This window comes from Dioscorea cayenensis, unplaced genomic scaffold, assembly GCF_009730915.1.
Source record: "Dioscorea cayenensis subsp. rotundata cultivar TDr96_F1 unplaced genomic scaffold, TDr96_F1_v2_PseudoChromosome.rev07_lg8_w22 25.fasta BLBR01000877.1, whole genome shotgun sequence".
Taxonomy (NCBI): Eukaryota; Viridiplantae; Streptophyta; class Magnoliopsida; order Dioscoreales; family Dioscoreaceae; genus Dioscorea; species Dioscorea cayenensis.
The window spans coordinates 22,844-41,931 of NW_024087268.1; the positions used below are offsets into that span (position 1 = coordinate 22,844).

Sequence of the window (19,088 nt, forward strand, 5' to 3'; positions counted from 1 at the left end):
CAAACATACCACAATTAAAACGATGAGAGCACTATGCCAATTGTGTGAGCATGGACTTATTCAAAAGTAAAAAAAGACTAAGAAATACGAAAATTTGAAATGAACTAGGAACTAAAATACGAAAAATGCAAGCAAACACCACCGAACACTTGGGTTGCCTCCCAAGAAGCGCTTGTTTAACGTCACGAGCCTGACGTACCTTTTTCTTAATTAAGGAGGCTTGAAAATGGTGTGTTCATCCCGGCTAGAAGTTGCATAAGAACTACCAAGAAATACGAAACATACCTTCCAGGATGGTGTTAAATTGAAGGCCAAGCATGAGTTACCTTTTGGCCTCCAAGAAAAAAGCTTGGGCGGGGATTGTGCAATTTAAACTTAGGGCGGATCCTTAGATGGTTTGAACCTCCTCCCACTTCTTCTTTGGTCCCGACAAGATTTCCTTTGAGTACCCCACCACAAAGTTGCTTGGGCCTCCAAGGAAAAAAAGCTTTGGTCGAGAGTTGTTTAAGCTCGGCATGGGTGGGTCATTGGGACGGCCTCAACCTCCTACCCACATTTTTCTTCCTCGACTCTTGGAAAGTTGCCTTGGATCATCAAAAAGAGTTGCTTGGGCTTCCAAGGGAACAAGTTTGGTTGAGAACTCGTGAAGCTTTGCATAGGGTGGACCAATTGGTGGCTTTGACATCCTATCCACAATTCTTTTTCTCAACCATGGTGTGATGAACTTCAAGTGCCCATAACATTTGCTTGGGCCGCCAAGGAAAAAAAGTTTTTGGTTGGGAATTGTCCAAGCCCGGCATTGGTGGGTTCAAGGATGACATTGGTTTCCTCCCCACATCTTCAAATACAATTCACGGAATTTTTGTTTTTCACTTGACTAAAATTGATGGATGGATGGAAAAAAATCTATGTTAAGGAAAGTAGCATCTTCACTTGTGGTCGATTGAGTTTCTTCTACTTCCTTACATGTTTTTCATGACCATGATGCCATCCTCCCCCTTTTTCTTCTTCAATTTCACATTGAGGTGAAACCTCTAACATTTGCTCAAAAAGGTATTGATGCTACATCATTTGCTTCTTCCACCTTCAACACCTCAATATGAGCATCCACCACAATCTCATTGATTTTTCTTTTTCATCTCTTGTGCTATTTTCAGTTAGGGCTTCAATAGATGGTGGCAATTTGACTGATTCTTTGGAATACTCTCCCATCTTGTTTTCCACACTTTGGAGATATTGTTCAGCATTAAAATTTTTGGCATTCATAGCTTCAAGTTCGGCATCCGCATACCTCACGAAACTTGCAAAAACAGCTTGTGTATTGAATCCCCAATGATTAAGTTGCTTGTCGACTGGAGGTTGGTAATGCCACGGTTTTTGAAAAGTGGGTTCCAGTAGCAATCCTTGGTGAGGGTAAACCCATTGTTTAGAATCCATGGCCCTGTCTCAACATGTAAAACTAAAATCAATAAGCTAACAAAGAAAACAATTAAGAAGAAAAATAAATAAATATGGACAAAAGGTGTAAAATAAACATAGAAAGACAAATATTTACAAAAGAAAAGATAAATGGCTAGAGTAATAATCCAAAAGTTTCCTAGAATTCCTTAAAAGTCGCCGGCAATGGCGCCAAAAACTTGATTGCTTCACCGCGAGTGTACGGGATCGCCAAGTAATACCTCGTGTGAAGACACGAGGATCGTATTCCACGGGGCTAAGCATCTCCTATTACTCCCTCTCGAGCTGGGTTTTACTCTACTAAAAGTAATTAAAACTAAAACAAGATTATGACCAAATTGGAGAGAACAAGCAATAAGCAAGCAAGAAAATCAATGAGGTGCAAAGGCCTATGGATGAGGATCCCCTTGAGGGGTTATCATGCAACATGGATGATGATCTAAAGATGCAAGGGTAAAATGGACCATGAGATTCCAAGATTAGAACAACCCCAATTTCTCGGTGATTGAACCCTAATCCCATACAAACATGGATAGGAATTTCTTCCAATTCCACATTCCTACGATTGCATTGAGTACGAGGAAATCCCACTTAGGATTAAACCTACTCTTCTTCGGATTAAACCTACATCGAGGGCTACCAAACACCCAATTTCTCGGCGTGATGATACAAGTATCCCCTTCTAATCCATTCATGATCTAATACATGCGAGCAAGTCACATCTACTTGCATCACTCATAAAAGAGCTACGGATTTCTCCTTAGTGTAGCACTTAGCATGAAAACAATGGACTATATCTCAAAATTACCCAAGCAAGAAATTAACAAGTTATCATCCAACATACATGATAAAACCCCCCAAGGATCACCAACACCCGGTGGCCTTGGGGGTCTAGTGTGTCATCATCCCACAACAAACAATACAAACAAACAAAACATGAAACAAAAGCATAAATGACACTCCCTAGATGAAGTGGTGAAGGAGGAGGTGAAGAATGTGCCGAATGAGCGCTTTCCCGCCAAAGGAGTGCCAAATGACGCTTCCTCTAGCCGCGGGTCTCCTTCCTTCAAGTCGTGGTAGATCTCCCCTTGAATGATGTTGCCTTCATGCCTTGAGAATCTTGGACCTTGGGCTTGGATGATCTTCTAGCTTCCTTGCCCTTCTTCTCCTCCCCAAGGTCGCCCAAAAAATCCCAAGTGCTCTCCCCAAAGTCGGCCAAGAAAAGGTCAAGCCAAAAGTCCTCTTTTCTGCCCTAAAAGTTGGTATTTATACCCCCTGAAGCATACGGGTTGTATGGGGGTCGTATGGGGGTCGTATAGCACCCAAAAACCCTAGATTCGCAATCCATACGGGGTGCATACGGCCCCCATACTGGAGTAGTATGGAAATGCAGGGAAGACACTCCAAATCAATCTGTCCCTTTCAGACTGCATACGGTCCCCATCTTGGGTAGTATGGGGATAGTATGAAAATTCTCATTTTCTTCTTTTTTTACGCCCAAATGATATCTTCTTGTTCTCCATGGCTTCCCTTATGCCCTACAAAGCAAATAATAGATGATTAAAAAGCGCAAAAGCGGGCATCAAACCTCACAAAAATACATGCAAAGTGAATCACGATATATACATGAAAACATCTACATTTAGACACTTATCAAATATTCCCACACTTAAGCGTTGCTTGTCCCCAAACAAACAACTCATGAAAAACAAAAAAGCGAGAAGTGGCTAAATGCATTACCTCTAGCATCAAGTAAATATAAGACTCCAAAAGCAATGGACAATGATACATAGATGTTGAGTCATAGTCGATAAGCATAATAAAAAAATATCTGTCTCACCCCTCATATGTACGCATGCCGTGTAAGTGAATCTTATATCTCATATGCCACTGATGCGGTCTAGCCTAAGGACTTCAACCAGTATAGCTCTAGATGCTAATCACTCCACTTACAAAGAATACTAAGTCCATTTTCTACTCAAAACCTTTGGTAGGTACTCAAAAAGATCACTAGGTTTTATTTTCATTTTCATCATTCATTTTAATCGAGTTAGAGCTAACGTGAGACGCAAGAAAATCATTTTGAAATCTTTCTACGGAGGATGCACATCTTTGGTTAGGCACAAGAGCCACCCAACTACTCGATTAAAGTCCACATAGACGCATTCATGCTTCAATAGCAGGAGGAATCTTGATATAGACTCATTTTTCACTTTTTCTTTTTCATTCATTTCATTTTCATACATTCACCCTAGATCACATCTTCAGAGTACTCTACATGACACAAAACTAGGATGAGCTCAACAAGACTTAGAAGTTCTTAAGAGTCCATTGAAAGATAGAACTTAGTGTTCTAAGGCCAAGTACTCAAAGTAGTGTGTTAATACAAGAGAGTTAGAGAGTAGTCACATTGGCTATTCCCAGGGCATCGATAAAAAATTTCAGTGCACATGACAATGCTAGGGGTAAAACAGGATTTACTAAAGCATAGAAACAAGTAACTCACATCAACCATTAGTCCAAGCTAAAAGAATCTTACAAGAATGAACAAAGCCATCATAGGTAACACTAGCATGTAGCAAATGATCCTAAAACATGAAATACACCCATCCCCACACTTAGTGTTGTAGATTGCCCTCAATGTACACTAATCATGAAAAACATGCAAGATGAAGCAATGCAAATATAAAGGAGGGTGAAAACGAACTCCCTTGTTCAACTTGTGCTCGTCGTGAGGTAGGACGTGAGAAAATGTGTGGTGAGCAACACATGTCCCGTCCGACCTCCATTAAAACCAGGAAAGCTCACCAAATTCCCTTAATGCCCTGCGAGGCAAAAAGGGGACATCATCATTCCACAAAGATTTGAAAATACAAGCATAAGGGACAAACTAGGGAGTAGTCTACAAAAACACAAAGATGAAAATAAATTAAAGTTCGACAACACAAGTCGGTAGGGTAGAACCATGCCAACTCAACAAAATACAAAACTACAAAACAAAGCAAACTAAAGTAAATGATAGGTGTCCATGCTCCATCCTTGTCCTTAGAATTAAGTCTCTCAACACAAAATGACATCTTGTTCCATTTGGTCACCCCTTGTGGTGCAAATATCAACCCATGGTTGCTTGTCAATTTCTTCATCCCCAAAATTCCTACAAACCATGAAAAATCCATTCAAGGATAGAGGAATTTAATATGATTCAAAGAGTAGTGTAAGAGATGAAGAAACAATGAAAACTATGATGGATAGTGTCCATACGTCCGTATAGGGGCCGTATGGTCACTATTCATACGGCAAGAGTTTCCCCTATATTCAAAGCATCAAAAATTTTTTTACATAAATTTGAAGGAAAATTCATCCATGACATTCACATCATTCAAACCAAGCAAAATGCTAAAGAAATCCCACACAAAATCTCCATGAATGCCCAAGAAATGAAAAAGATAAAACTAGGGCATTGAAAAAGAATACCGATGAAATCTTGAGAAAACAAGCTTTAAACTCGGGGAAAACCACTAGATCGATGTCTCAAATGGATGAGGAGAGGATTTAGGAAGAAAAATGAAGAGATTTGGTCAAGAATTGAGTGAGAATGAAGAGGGAAAATCGGTGGAGAAAGAGAGAAAAGAAGAGAATGGAAGAAGGAGAGAGAGAGGGATTAAATGGGTGGGGGGGACCCGGCCCCATACGGCCCTCATATGGCCCAGTATGGGGGCCGTATGGGCCAAATGGCCCTCTCGGCCGAGAGGGCATCCCGTAACAGATGGCCCCGTACAAGGGCCGTATGGGGGGTCGTCTGTGACGGCACAGAGCCTCTATGTCGTCTCGGGGCGGCCACCATCTGACCCTAGTAAGGGTTGTATACCCATTAAAACCAATAAAAAAACTTCAAAAAAACCTGCCACAAATGATGAAAAATGATATAGCAAGCTCAAAGACTCCTCCAAAAAAATGAGTGAATTGAATAAAAGCGAGCGATCTAGTGCATGAATTAACACCTAAATATGAGTTTCTCAAGAAGTTGCACAAACATACCACAATTAAAACGATGAGAGCACTATGCCAAGTGTGTGAGCATGGACTTATTCAAAAGTAAAACAAGACTAAGAAATACGAAAATTTGAAATGAACTAGGAACTAAAATATGAAAAATGCAAGCAAACACCACCGAACACTTGGGTTGCCTCCCAAGAAGCGCTTGTTTAACGTCACGAACCTGACGTACCTTTTTCTTACCTAAGGAGGCTCGAAAATGGTGTGTTCATCCCGGCTAGAAGTTGCATAAGAACTACCAAGAAATACGAAACATACCTTCCAGGATGGTGTTAAATTGAAGCCCAAGCATGAGTTACCTTTTGGCCTCCAAGAAAAAAGCTTGGGCCGGGAATTGTGCAATTTAAACATGGGCGGATCCTTAGATGGTTTGAACCTCCTCCCCGCTTCTTCTTTGGTCCTGACAAGATTTCCTTTGAGTACCCCACCACAAAGTTGCTTGGGCCTCCAAGGAAAAAGCTTTGGTCGAGAGTTGTTTAAGCTCAGCATGGGTGGGTCATTGGACGGCCTCAACCTCCTACCCACATTTTCTTCCTCGACTCTTGGAAAGTTGCCTTGGATCATCAAAAAGAGTTTCTTGGGCTTCCAAGGGAACAAGTTTGGTTGAGAACTCGTGAACCTTTGCATAGGTGGACCAATTGGTGGCTTTGACATCCTATCCACAATTCTTTTCTCAACCATGGTGTGATGAACTTCAAGTGCCCATAACATTTGCTTGGGCCGCCAAGGAAAAAGTTTTGGTTGGGAATTGTCCAAGCCCGGCATTGGTGGGTTCAAGGATGACATTGGTTTCCTCCCCACATCTTCAAATACAATTCCTGGAATTTTGTTTTTTCACTTGACTAAAATTGATGGATGGATGGAAAAAATCTATGTTAAGGAAAGTAGCATCTTCACATGTGGTCGATTGAGTTTCTTCTACTTCCTTACATGTTTTCATGACCATGATGCCATCCTCCCCCTTTTCTTCTTCAATTTCACATTGAGTTGAAACCTCTAACATTTGCTCAAAAGGTATTGATGCTACATCATTTGCTTCTTCCACCTTCAACACCTCAATATGAGCATCCACCACAATCTCATTGATTTTCTTTTCATCTCTTGTGCTATTTTCAGTTAGGGCTTCAATAGATGGTGGCAATTTGACTGATTCTTTGGAATACTCTCCGATCTTGTTTTCCACACTTTGAAGAGATTGTTGAGCATTAAAATTTTTGGCATTCATAGCTTCAAGTTCGGCATCCGCATACCTCATGAAACTTGCAAAAACATCTTGTGTATTGAATCCCCAACGATTAAGTTGCTTGTCGAATGGAGGTTGGTAATGCAACGGTTTTTGAAAAGTGGGTTCCAGTAGCAATCCTTGGTGAGGGTAAACCCATTGTTTAGAATCCATGGCCCTGACTCAACATGTAAAACTAAAATCAATAAGCTAACAAAGAAAACAATTAAGAAGAAAAATAAATAAATATGGACAAAAGGTGTAAAAGAAACATAGAAAGACAAATATTTACAAAAGAAAAGATAAATGGCTAGAGTAATAATCAAAAAGTTTCCTATAATTCCTTAAAAGTCCCCGGCACCGGCGCCAAAAACTTGATTGTTTCACCGCGAGTGTACGGGATCGCCAGGTAATACCACGTGTGAAGACACGAGGATCGTATTCCACAGGGCTAAGGATCTCCTATTACTCCTTCTCGAGCTATTATCTAGCCTAAGAACTCAAGTGATGGGTTTTACTCTACTAAAAGTAATTAAAACTAAAACAAGATTATGACCAAATTAGAGAGAACAAGCAATAAGCAAGTAAGAAAATCAATGAGGTGCAAAGGCCTATGGATGAGGATCCCCTTGAGGGGTTATCATGCAACATGGATGATGATCTAAAGATGAAAGGGTAAAATGGACCATGAGATTCCAAGATTAGAACAACCCCAATTTCTCGGCGATTGAACCCTAATCCCATACAAACATGGATAGGAATTTCTTCCAAATCCACATTCCTATGATTGCATTGAGTACGAGGAAATCTCACTTAGGATTAAACCTACTCTTCTTCGGATTAAACCTACATGGAGGGCTACCAAACACCCAATTTCTCGGCGTGATGATACAAATATCCCTTTCTAATCTATTCATGATCTAATACATGCGAGCAAGTCACATCTACATGCATCACTCATAAAAGAGCTACGGATTTCTCCTTAGTGTAGCACTTAGCATGAAAATAATGGACTAGATCTCAAAATTACCCAAGCAAGAAATTAACAAGTTATCATCCAACATACATGATAAAACCCCCCAAGGTTCACCAACACCAGGTGGCCTTGGGGGTCTAATGTGTCATCATCCCACAACAAGCAATACAAACAAACAAAACATGAAACAAAAGCATAAATGACACTCCCTAGATGAAGTGGTAAAGGAGGAGGTGAAGAATGTGCTGAATAGCGCTTTCCCATAAAGGAGTGCCAAATGATGCTTCCTCTAGCCGCTGGGTCTCCTTCCTTCAAATCGTGGTAGATCTCCCCTTGAATGATGTTGCCTTCTTGCCTTGAGAATCTTGGACCTTGGGCTTGGATGATCTTCTAGCTTCCTTGCCCTTCTTCTCCTCCCCAAGGTCGCCCAAAAAAACTCCCAAAGTGCTCTCCCCAAAAGTCGGCCAAGAAAAGGTCAAGCCAAAAGTCCTCTTTTACGCCCTAAAAGTTAGTATTTATACCCCCTGAGGCATCTGAGTCGTATGGGGAGTCGTATAGAACCCTAAAAACCCTAGATTCGCGATCCATACAGGGGTGCATGAGGGCCCCCGATCTTTGGGTAGTATGGAAAATCGGGCGAGACTCCAAATCAATCTGCTGCCCTACGAGTGCATCGACCCCCATCTTGGGTAGTATGGGGGTAGTATGAAATTCATGTTTTCTTCTCTTTTCGCCCAAATGATATCTTCTTGTTATCCATGGCTTCCTTATGCCCTACAAAGCAAATAATAGACGATTAAGCGCAAAACGGGCATCAAACCTCACAAAATACATGCAAAGTGAATACGATATATACATGAAAACATCTACATTTAGACACTTATCAAATAGAATGCAAGGGAAAGGAAGAAAGTAGCCGAACTTCATGAGATCGATGAGGTTACATCATTGGCGGCCCAAGTGGAGGCATTAAGTAAGAAGTTGCACACTCTAACTTCTCCTAGATTAGCGGCCGTAATGAATTGTGATCAATGTGGGGGAGGACATACCCCATCCGATTGCCCGATTGCCATTGGTGGTACTTCATCCATTGAGCAAGTTAACTTTGTGGGTAATGTAATGCGAAACCAAGGCAATCCTTATAGCAACACAACCAAGGGTGGAGGAATCACCTAAATTTCTCATGGAGTAACCAAGAGCAGCAAAAGCCCGTAGCACAACCGGGTTTTCAACAACAGCAATAAGCCCTGAATATAGAAGATAGAGTTTCAAGTTTAGAGACCCGGATGACCGACTTAGAGAAAGCCTTGACCCGATTTGTGCAATCATCAACAACAGCAATAAGCCCTGAACATAGAAAATAGAGTTTCAGGTTTTGGAGACCCGGATGATCGACTTAGAAAAAGCCTTAACCTGATTTATGCAATCATCAGATACACAGTTCCAATCGGTCAAGGCTACACTTCATAACCACACCACTTCATTGCACAACCTAGAAAATCAAGTGGTGCAAGTCACGAAGTCTCTATCAGAGAGACCACAAGGAAACTTATCGAGTAACACCGAAACCAACCCACGAGAGTAGTCAAAGTGATCACTTTGAGAAGTGGTTGTAAAGTTGAAGGTAGGCTTCCAAGTGAGAAGGCCAATATTGAAGCACCAGAGGTTGTAGAGGTTGAGAAGGGAGCAACTAAGGAGAAGGAGGTGGCAACCCCACCTTACAAGCTAAGAATCCCTTATCCCTCTAGATTAAAAAATGATCAAAACGATGAGCAATACAAAAAGTACTTGGGCCTATTCAAGTAATTGCACATCAATATTCCTTTTATGGAGGCATTGTCTCAGATGCCTCGGTATGCTAAGTTCTTGAAAGATGACAAACGCCTCTTGTGTATGTCCCGCAAGTGCATGGGTTTGTCAAAGTAATAAATCCCAGATGAGTGGCTATCGTATCCATAAGGAGTAGGGATTAAAAACACTTAAATTGTTTCTTAACTAAGCGTAAAGTGAATAATAGTTGTGTGACAAGATATAACGTAACAAGAGTAAAAGAGACAAGAAAGAGAGCACACGTAAAGGGCAGGTAAGGCAATCGATAAAAATGGGGTACCTGGATAATGTTCCACCTAGGACAATCGTTTCAAGTGCAAAATCCTCTATTATGCTTTCTAACTAATACATTAATGTGTCATGGAGATCCTTCAATATATGGTGCCAAATTTAAGGTCAACCATGCCTAACTCTATACATGTCTCAGAGGAGAAATTGAACAATATCTCAACCTCACACTAGCATAGAATCGCAATGAGTTCTAGGGATTCCAAGTGATAGATCCTCTTCCTAAATTTGGACCTAACTCTTTAGTCCAGGTGGAAGGTCCCTAGTAACAATTAAGCCCTAGGTGCTAAAATAACTTCAACGCTTCACTCCATTGCCTATGCAACTAAGCCCCAGTGGAAGGTCATTTCTTAGCCCATTTACTCTACTATGACAGCAAAGAACTCAAGAAAATAGAGGTCGGATAAATCACATCGGAGGGGAAAGGCGATGCTCTGCTACCTCTCGAATCACCCTCTCAACCTTCTCCAATCTAGCTTTGTCTAACTCTCGTGGTGTGTCACTCACTCACATGGGTTACCAATAAGAATCCTCAATTCTAGTGTTACTCTAAGGTAATATTCACACAATCAAGCATTCAAGATTGGAACTTAATTAAAACATCAATTAATGAAAGCATAATGAAAGGTTTAATGAAACAAATACATCCTAGGGTTCACAAATCCAAGTACCCACCAAGGGGTTTAGCTCTCCATGGAGCTAGTTATAATCAATGAAATCGAATGTAAAAATAAGTAATCCATAGAAAACGCCCTCGATAGTCATGATGATGGTCTTGTGGAGAAGCCTCAACTCGTCCAAGGGTCCCTTTGTCTGGCCTAGGATATATCTCGCCGGATCGGTGCAGACGAAAACTCTCCCACTAACCTTCTTCTAAATGGAGCGCGATGTCAAAGCCATAGAACCTCTCCCAATCCCTAGCTAATACCTCTCCAAACCCTAGCCGATGCCCCCTCTCAAGTTGGGGAAAAGATGGAGAAAAAAATGTTGAAATTGGGGCTGAAATCGGCCTTATATGGGGCTGGAATCGAGCATCCACATGCCCCTGTATATTCACCAAACAGCCCGTGGAATTTCCAAACGGGCGTGGATAATTTCCACAAGCCCGTGTGGATTCTCTGGAATTCACTTTTCTAGCCGGTTGTGAACAGTACCAACTACAATGAATTGCTGCAGTGTTTGCTATAGTGACCTGCTACAGTACTAGCCCGAAACAGTCCCGAATCCATGTTTTCATCGAGGTAACGTAAACGGGCACACATTTACGTCATAGGTCACTTTGCTTCTTTAACAACGGCTTCATCAGTGAAGATCTTGCTATTAATGTACAAGCCGGGATACTCGAATGTGAGTGCCTTTGTGCCCCTCCAAATCATTATGCTAAGTTGAATATATGGAGGTTGGCACACATTCTCGCATCTTGAGCCCAACTTATGTCTTCGTGTTTGATCATTCTCAAGATTTCCTCCAAATGGTGCATTCATGATCTATATTGGCTTCTTTCTCTAACAATCGGCTTCACAACCCTATATCCATGAAAGTAACATAAATGCACATATATTAGCTCTTAAACCTGATAAAAGTAATGCTATCATAAGAACACTTCGCATTTTTATTACACAAACACTTATCAAAAGATCTATTGACCAACAAGAGGAAGTTGGAAGAGAGTGCACCGGTGATCTTAGATGCCTCTTGTTCGGCAGTTTTGCAAAAGAATATGCTAAACAAGAAGAAAGACACAGGAAGTTTCATTATCCCGTGCAACATTGGCAACTTGGATGAAGAGATGGCATTGGCAGACTCAGGGGCCAGTATCAATTTCATACCATACTCTTTCTTTCAAAAGTTAGGCTTGGGAGAGTCTAGGCCCACTCAGATGACTTTGCAATTGGCGGATCGGACGGTGAGACATCCAAGGGGCATCATTGACGACGTGCTTGTCAAGGTGGACAAGTGCATATTTCCTGTATATTTTGTAGTGTTGGATGTCGATGAGGATGCAGATGTTCCTTTGATACTTGGGAGGCCATTCTTGTGCACTTCCAAGGCATTGATTGACATGGACAGCGGGGAGTTGACACTGAGGTTTGGAGATGACAAGCGCACATACCGCCTCACCGAAGCCATGTGACATTCTCTTGACTTTGATGATACTTTATATTTTCTTGACACTACTGATGAACTAATCGATGAGTATGTGCAGAAAATATTGAATCTGGATCCATACGAGGGGTTGCTAGACCAAGATGAGGAGAACGAGGATGCTTGGTCTAGAGGAGAAAGCACTACCTACTCTGGAGATCATGAAAAATATGCTCCGAAAGATGAAGCGAGCGAAAATATGCCACAAGAAATGCCCCAAAGGTTATTGGGGATATGCATGAATGGAAAAAAGGTGACAAGCCTTTAAGTGGTAACAAGCTTGACAACTCTCCCTCTACCTTCAAGAGGTTGTGCTCATCATGCTTTCAAGTCATGGGTAAGAGGGAAACCTTCATCTATGGACCCCCATGAGGTAAGACAAGGTACGTCAAGCTAAGTGACGTTAAACAAGCACTTCTTGGGAAGCAACCCAAGCACCTACTGTTTTATTAGTTGTTAGTTTAGTGTTTGCATGAATAAAACATTGAGTGTTGGTGTCTATATGTTTTGATGCATTGCTGTGATTTTCATGTGGATGAGTTGGTGTTATCATGTGCTTTAATGTCTATGGCGAAATTGTTGGTCGTTTGAGCCTATTTCATGTTTTTCTCTGGTATATTTTGCATGATAAGGCAAGCTTTAATTGTGTTTGCATGTTCAGGAAATTTTCTGTAGAGCCTGTAGGGTATTCCAAAGCATCCAAAGAAAATGCATGGGCGTGTGGAATTTCCACATGCCTGTGGATCTCTACTAAGAGCTCATCCAGAGAAGGCACAGGGGCGTAGATTCGGCCCTGTGAATGACCTTGTGAGATGCACACTCCCATGGGTAATTTCCACATGGGCGTGTGTCTTCCTGTATAGATTTAGATATTTTTCCTGAGAAGACACAGGGGCATGGACTCGCCACTGTGGATGACTCTGTGATAAACACACGGGCATGGATGATTTCCGCACGCCCATGTGGATCTCTGTAAAGGAGATTTCTTCTATCCCAAGAATACACAGGGCGTACGAGTGCCCCTGTGAACTGGCCCTGTACAAGTCCACCCCCGTGGGGAAATTCCACACCGCCATGTGAAACACTTAGAGTTTTCTCGGGTTGGACGGAGAAGCCAAAGGGGTGTGGAGATGCCTCTGTGGGTCGGGCATAAGGGCGTGGGTATTTTCTATATGCCCGTGTGTATGCGTTCAGAGAGACTTTAGTGTTTTCCCAAGAGTGCACGGGGACGTGCGTCTTCCCCTGTGAGTCTCTCCGTTGGAGGCGCACGGGCATGTGTAATTTCTGCACGCCCGTCTGAATGAATATGAATGCAAGAGCTGCAGGTTTTCTTTAAAAATCTTTCCACTCTTCTTCATCCTCACACCTCCAGTTACTCTGAGAACACTCTTAACACCTTTCCCGACCTCACATCGTTGATTTTGAGGAGTTTTACTCAATTTTTCTACCGATTTTGAAAGTTTAATCTTCAGCTCATCGGTAAGCCATTTTCCCTTCTTTTCTTTGTTAGTTCTTGATTTTAATCGATGACACTAGTGTATGTTGGTTCGTTTCCACAATTAGAAGGGGTATACATGCTTACAAAGAAATTAAAAGGTATATAATGATGTATTTGTGAGTTTTTAGATTGTGGGCGTGCATTTTTCACGCCCCATAGATCCACACCGGCGGGTGGATTCCAACAGCATTGCTCCTGTTAGCCAATTTAATCGATTTCTTTTTAATTCTTGCAAATATGGCACCTAGGACTAAGATTGGGTCCGGTAAACATCCCAGAGAACAGTCCCCTAAGATAGAGCTGACTGAGTTCACTATTCCTAAGCATTAAGCTTGGTTTGAGCTTTTATCGAAGCTTTGATTTGGATAGACTCACTTCCTAGATACATGCGTATTGCGGGACTTACAAAAGGGAGATGAGTTAGCAGATGAGGTTGAGGATCTCATTTCAGTGGGTGGTTGGAGGTAATTACTATCGATTAGGGAGCTAGCCATTCATGCACTTACTCTGGAGGTTCTGTCATCATTTGTGTTCGACAGGTCTTATGAGAGATTCGACAGCCTTGACACTGTTCAGTTTAGAGCATTTGGGCATCACCATAGCATGAGCATCTCTTAGTTTTTTATTCTGCTTGGTTTATGCAATGAGGTATTCACAGACACTGAGGAGTACGCTCAACTAATGACAGATTATCCTGCCACCTTGACCCCGTTGAGGCTTCTCAGCTTGCCCCTAAGCCCCAGCCGACACCGATGAAGACCGAGGCACCTCTTGTGCCAGAGGAGCCATCCCCAATACGCATGTTTTCACCGTCTCAAGCCTATGATCATTTTGAGAGGCTCAAGAGTGCAGTGGGGGTGCTACGGACAAAGATCACTGAGGTCCGGGCTGCACAGGCCATGTAGTACACAGAGTTTATCGCACGTTTTGATACATTACAACAGATTCTTGAGCAAGACATTGCCCCATCATTTGTTCTAAGACCTCGGACCCCTACGGCCCCACCAGCCTCACCATCACCAGATCCACTGGCACCTTTTGATTATCCAGTAGCAGAAGAGAAAGAGCGTGACACCGACACTAGATGCGTCGTTCTTTATTTTTTTCTTGTTATCTTATTTTGTATTGTTTTTAGACTTGCACTACTTAGAAAGGATTTTCCTTTTGAGTATGTCTTTTATTTTCATTTTGTTGTCTTGAGTTGCATTCATTACTCTATCTTTTATATACTCGAGTTGTTTCTGTTTTTATTAAGCTTCACTAAATCCCCTTGTGTATGCGTGTAGATGGTCTTGTCAGTATGGGAATCACTCCTAATCTGACATACAGCCTTGATATCGTATATACTCTGCCAGGATGTGTCCAAGGTGGATAGGCATGCCTGAACCATCGAGTAGAGATATAGCAACTCCTGTCAGCTCGGGGCCAGACTGCATCACCTGCAGCCATTCACCCGACACGCTCATAATAGCATGCAAGTATAGATATGCAAGTCAAGAAGGCAAGTGGCCTTGGAAACCCTTGGCTCGTATTGGCCTTGACCGCATAACACCCCATACGCTATCTACGGGGTCAAGGTGCCAGGATAATTTGTTGGTAACTGACCATACTCCTCAGTGTCTATGAATGCCTCATCGTACAAACCAAGTAGAATCAAAAACTGAGAGATGCTCATGCTATGGTGATGCATAAATGCTTTAAACTGAACTACGCCAAGGCTGTAGAATCTCTCGTAAGCTCTGTCAAACTCAAATGATAACAAAACCTCTAAAGTAAGTGCACGAATGGCTTGCTCCCTAATCGATAGTACTGCCTCTAGCCGCACACTAAAATGAGATCCTCAACCTCATCCGCTAACTCATCTCCCTGCTATAAGTCCCGCAGTATACTAGTGTTTAGGAAGCAAGATTGTCCAAATCTCAACCTTGACAACCGCTCAAAATGCACTTGATGTTCAGGAATAACAAATCTCATATTTTCTAGCTCGGGGAATGACTCATGCGGTCATTTATCAGCTTGCTTCTTTGACCAAGGTGCAGCTCCAGGTTATTTGTGCTTGTTGGGTGGAAAGAGCTACCACCTATGAAGTATGAAGCTACTCTCATAAGTCGGATACTAGCTATGCCCTAATGAGAGAAAGCTACCACTCCGGTAGAAAGAGCTACCACCTCGAAAATGTGAAAGCCACCTTAGCGGCCGCTTGGGAAAGGGCTACCTTAGAGGATGTGTGAAGCTACTACCATCTTTGAAATTATTGTCACTTGTGTAGATAAATAAGTCCCTTAAACTTAGAGCTTTGAGGAGTATACCTTGGGTTGACTTGAGTGAGTCCACACACTTTCATGATTTCGGGTTTGTTGTCCTTTTTTATTCAAGTTTTTAACTAGAGTTTCGATTTTTCATATTTAGTGTTGAAATTTCCCTCACTTGTAGAATGCTCTCTTTGTATACTTTGGTGAACCTAAGGCCAAGCACTTCCAATATTTTCTTCATTGATGCACATAACGTTTTAATTTTTGCTTGAGGACAAGCAAAAGCTTAAGTGTGGGGGAGTTTGATAAGTGCTTGTGCGATGTGAATGCGAAGCGTTCATTCCTTATGTTGAGCATTACTTTTCTCAGGTTTTTACACTAATGTGTGTGTTTTTATGTTACTTTCGTGCAGGTAGGGTTGTGAGGCCAAGTATGAAGGAAAGAAGCCAATGTGGATTACAATGCACCGATTTTGGAGGAAATATTTCTAAGGTTCAAACGCGAAGACATAGGTCGATGTGCGATGCTAGAGTGTGTGCCAACTTCCTCGTATTCGAGTTGGCACATCCATTTGGAGGGGCACAAAGACAATCACACTCGAGCATTCCGACTTATGCACATAGAACAAGAGCTTCACCAATGTGCCTATCATTGAAGATGCAAGTGATCCACGACGTGAACGTGTGCCCGTTTACGTTACTCCGATGAAAGTATGGATTCTGGAAGCAATTCAGGCCGAATACTGTAGCAGAGCACTGCAGTAACATGGTAGAAAATACTGTAGCAACATTGTTCACAGCCGGCCGAGAAAATAGGAGTTTAGAGGATCCACAGGGGTGTGTGGAAATTATCCACGGCCATGTGGAAATTCACCACGGGCGCATGAAGCATCCACGCCTTTGTAGTCGCCCGATTCCAGCCCTATTTAAAGCCGAATCAGCCCCAATTTTAGTATTCTTTTCCCCATCTTTTCCCCAACTTGAGAAAGGGCTTCGGCTAGGGTTTCGAGGGGTATTGGCCAAGGTTTTGGTTAGTTTCCACGGCTCCGACATCGTCATTCCTTAGGAAGAAGGTTGGTAGGGTAGCTTCCGTCGAGGCGTATCCTATACCGGACGAGGGAATCCTTGGACGACGAGTAGAGGACTTTCCACAAGACCATCGACACGACTATCGAAGGGGTTTATTTATGGATTCGTTGCTTTTACATTCTATTTTTTTGATTGTACTTAGCTCCACGAAGAGCTAAACCCCTAGTGGGTACTCGGGTATTGTGAACCCTAGGATGTATTTGTTTCTTTGAACCTCTTTATTATGCTTTCAATAAATTGATGTTTATTGTGAGTTCCAACCTTGAATGCTTGATTATATGAACATTTCCCCTAGAGTGACACTAGGGTTGAGAGTTCTTATTGGTAACCTTGTGAGTGAGTGACACACCACGAGCGTTAGACAAAGCTAGGTTGGAGAGGGTTGAAAGGGTGAGTCGAGAGATACAGGAGCATCCCCTTTACCATCCGACGTGATAGATTCTACCTCCATTCCTCGAGTTCTTTGTGGTCATAGTAGAGTGAATGGTCTAAGGGATGAACTTCCACTGTGGCTTAGTTGCGCGTGCAACGGAGTGAAGCGTTGAGGTGATCTTAGTATCTAGGGCTCAATTATGGTTAGGGACCTTCCACCTGGACCAAAGGGTTAGGTCTATAATTAGGAAGAGATTTATCACTTGGAATCCCTAGAGCTCATTGCAACTCTATGCGAGTGCAAGGTGTTGAGATTGTTTGATTTCTCCTCCGGGACATGTATAGAGTTAGGCATAGTTGACCTTAGATTTGGGACTATGCAATTAAGGATTTCCATGACTCACCATTGCATTGATTAGGAAGCTTAATAGAGGGTTCTTGCACTTGAAACACTTATCCTAGGCGAAGCATTATCCGGGTACCTCATCTTTATCGATTGCCTTACCCCCTTCTTTACTTTTGCTCTCTTACTTGTTGCTTTTACTATTGAGAATTGAATCATTGTCACACTCATTATCATTGATCTTTTACATAGCTAAGAATCGAATTAAGTATTTTTATTCCCTACTCCTAGTGGATTCGATACCCGCTCACCCGGGATTATTACTTCGACAAACCCGTGCACTTGCGGGATATACACAAGGGACCTTGTCAAGTTTTTGGCGCCGTGACCTAGGAGCTAGGCGTTTAAAGATACTTTGCACTTTGTTTTCTTAGCTATTTCACTATACATTCTGTTTCATATCTTCTTATTCTATCATCGTTCTGATTTTTGTTTTCTTTCTTTTGGTGCAAATCCAGGTTATGACCCGAGGGAATCCCTCAATATTGATTGAAGAAGATCCTGAGCTTGAACGCACACTTAGAAGAAAAGAGAAAGAACACTGCAGAAACGAGTCTAATTCAGCTGACTTGGAAGTAGAAGAATATGAAAACATGGCAGGACAGAATGATCAACAGCGAACACTATCTGATTATGCCAGACCTTCAGTATTGGGGACACTGTCGAGTATTGTGCGTTCCCCGATTACAGCTCAAAATTTTGAGCTGAAGCCGGCATTCATCCATATGTTGCAGCAGTCCGCACAATTCAACGGTTTGGCCGATGAGGATCCAAATAGTCATATAGAGAGCTTTCTCGAGGTGTGCGACATGCTGAAGATAAATGGGGTTACGGATGATGCCATCAAATTGAGAGCCTTCCCATTTTCCCTAAAGGGGAGAGCGAAGCAGTGGCTACACTCATTACCTAGAGGATCGATTACTACTTGGGAGGAGATGGGAGAAGCTTTTCTTGCCCGTTACTTCCCTCCCGGAAAATCAGCAAAGCTTAGGAATAAGATCTCGTCCTTTGTTCAGTTGGAATTGGAGTCCCTATTCGAGACGTGGGAAAGTTTCAAGGAGCTCCTGAGAAAGTACCCGCAACACGGATTCCCGGAGTGGATGATTGTTCAAACCTTTTACAATGGTTTGAACCTGAGTACACGATAACTCTTGGATGCGACATCAGGAGGTACCTTAGGTAGCAAGACCCCCGATGAGGCCCGTCAGTTGATTGAAGAAATGGGGTTAAATAGCTACCAATGGAATGCTAGAGAGAAGAGAAAGGTGGCCGGTCTCCATGAAATTGACGCGGTAACTTCATTGGCGGCCCAAGTAGAGAATCTGAGTAAGAAGTTAGATCACTTAACTTCAAATAGAGTGGCGGTCGTGACTAATTGCGCTAGTTGTGGTGGAGGACATGCTCCCTCCGATTACACGATCTCTATTGGAGATGTTTGTTCAGTGGAAAATGTTGATTTTGTAGGTAATGGCATGAGACCTCAAGGAAATCCATATAGCA

The 19,088-nt window shown here is 42.3% G+C and overlaps 1 non-coding gene across 1 annotated transcript; it reads right to left on the reverse strand.

Annotated features, from left to right (window-relative positions):
* Positions 1-18,571: 18,571 nt before the first annotated feature.
* Positions 18,572-18,678, reverse strand: LOC120255189. Its single transcript, XR_005534915.1, has one exon. It is a non-coding gene; the product is annotated as a small nucleolar RNA R71 (small nucleolar RNA).
* Positions 18,679-19,088: the final 410 nt, after the last annotated feature.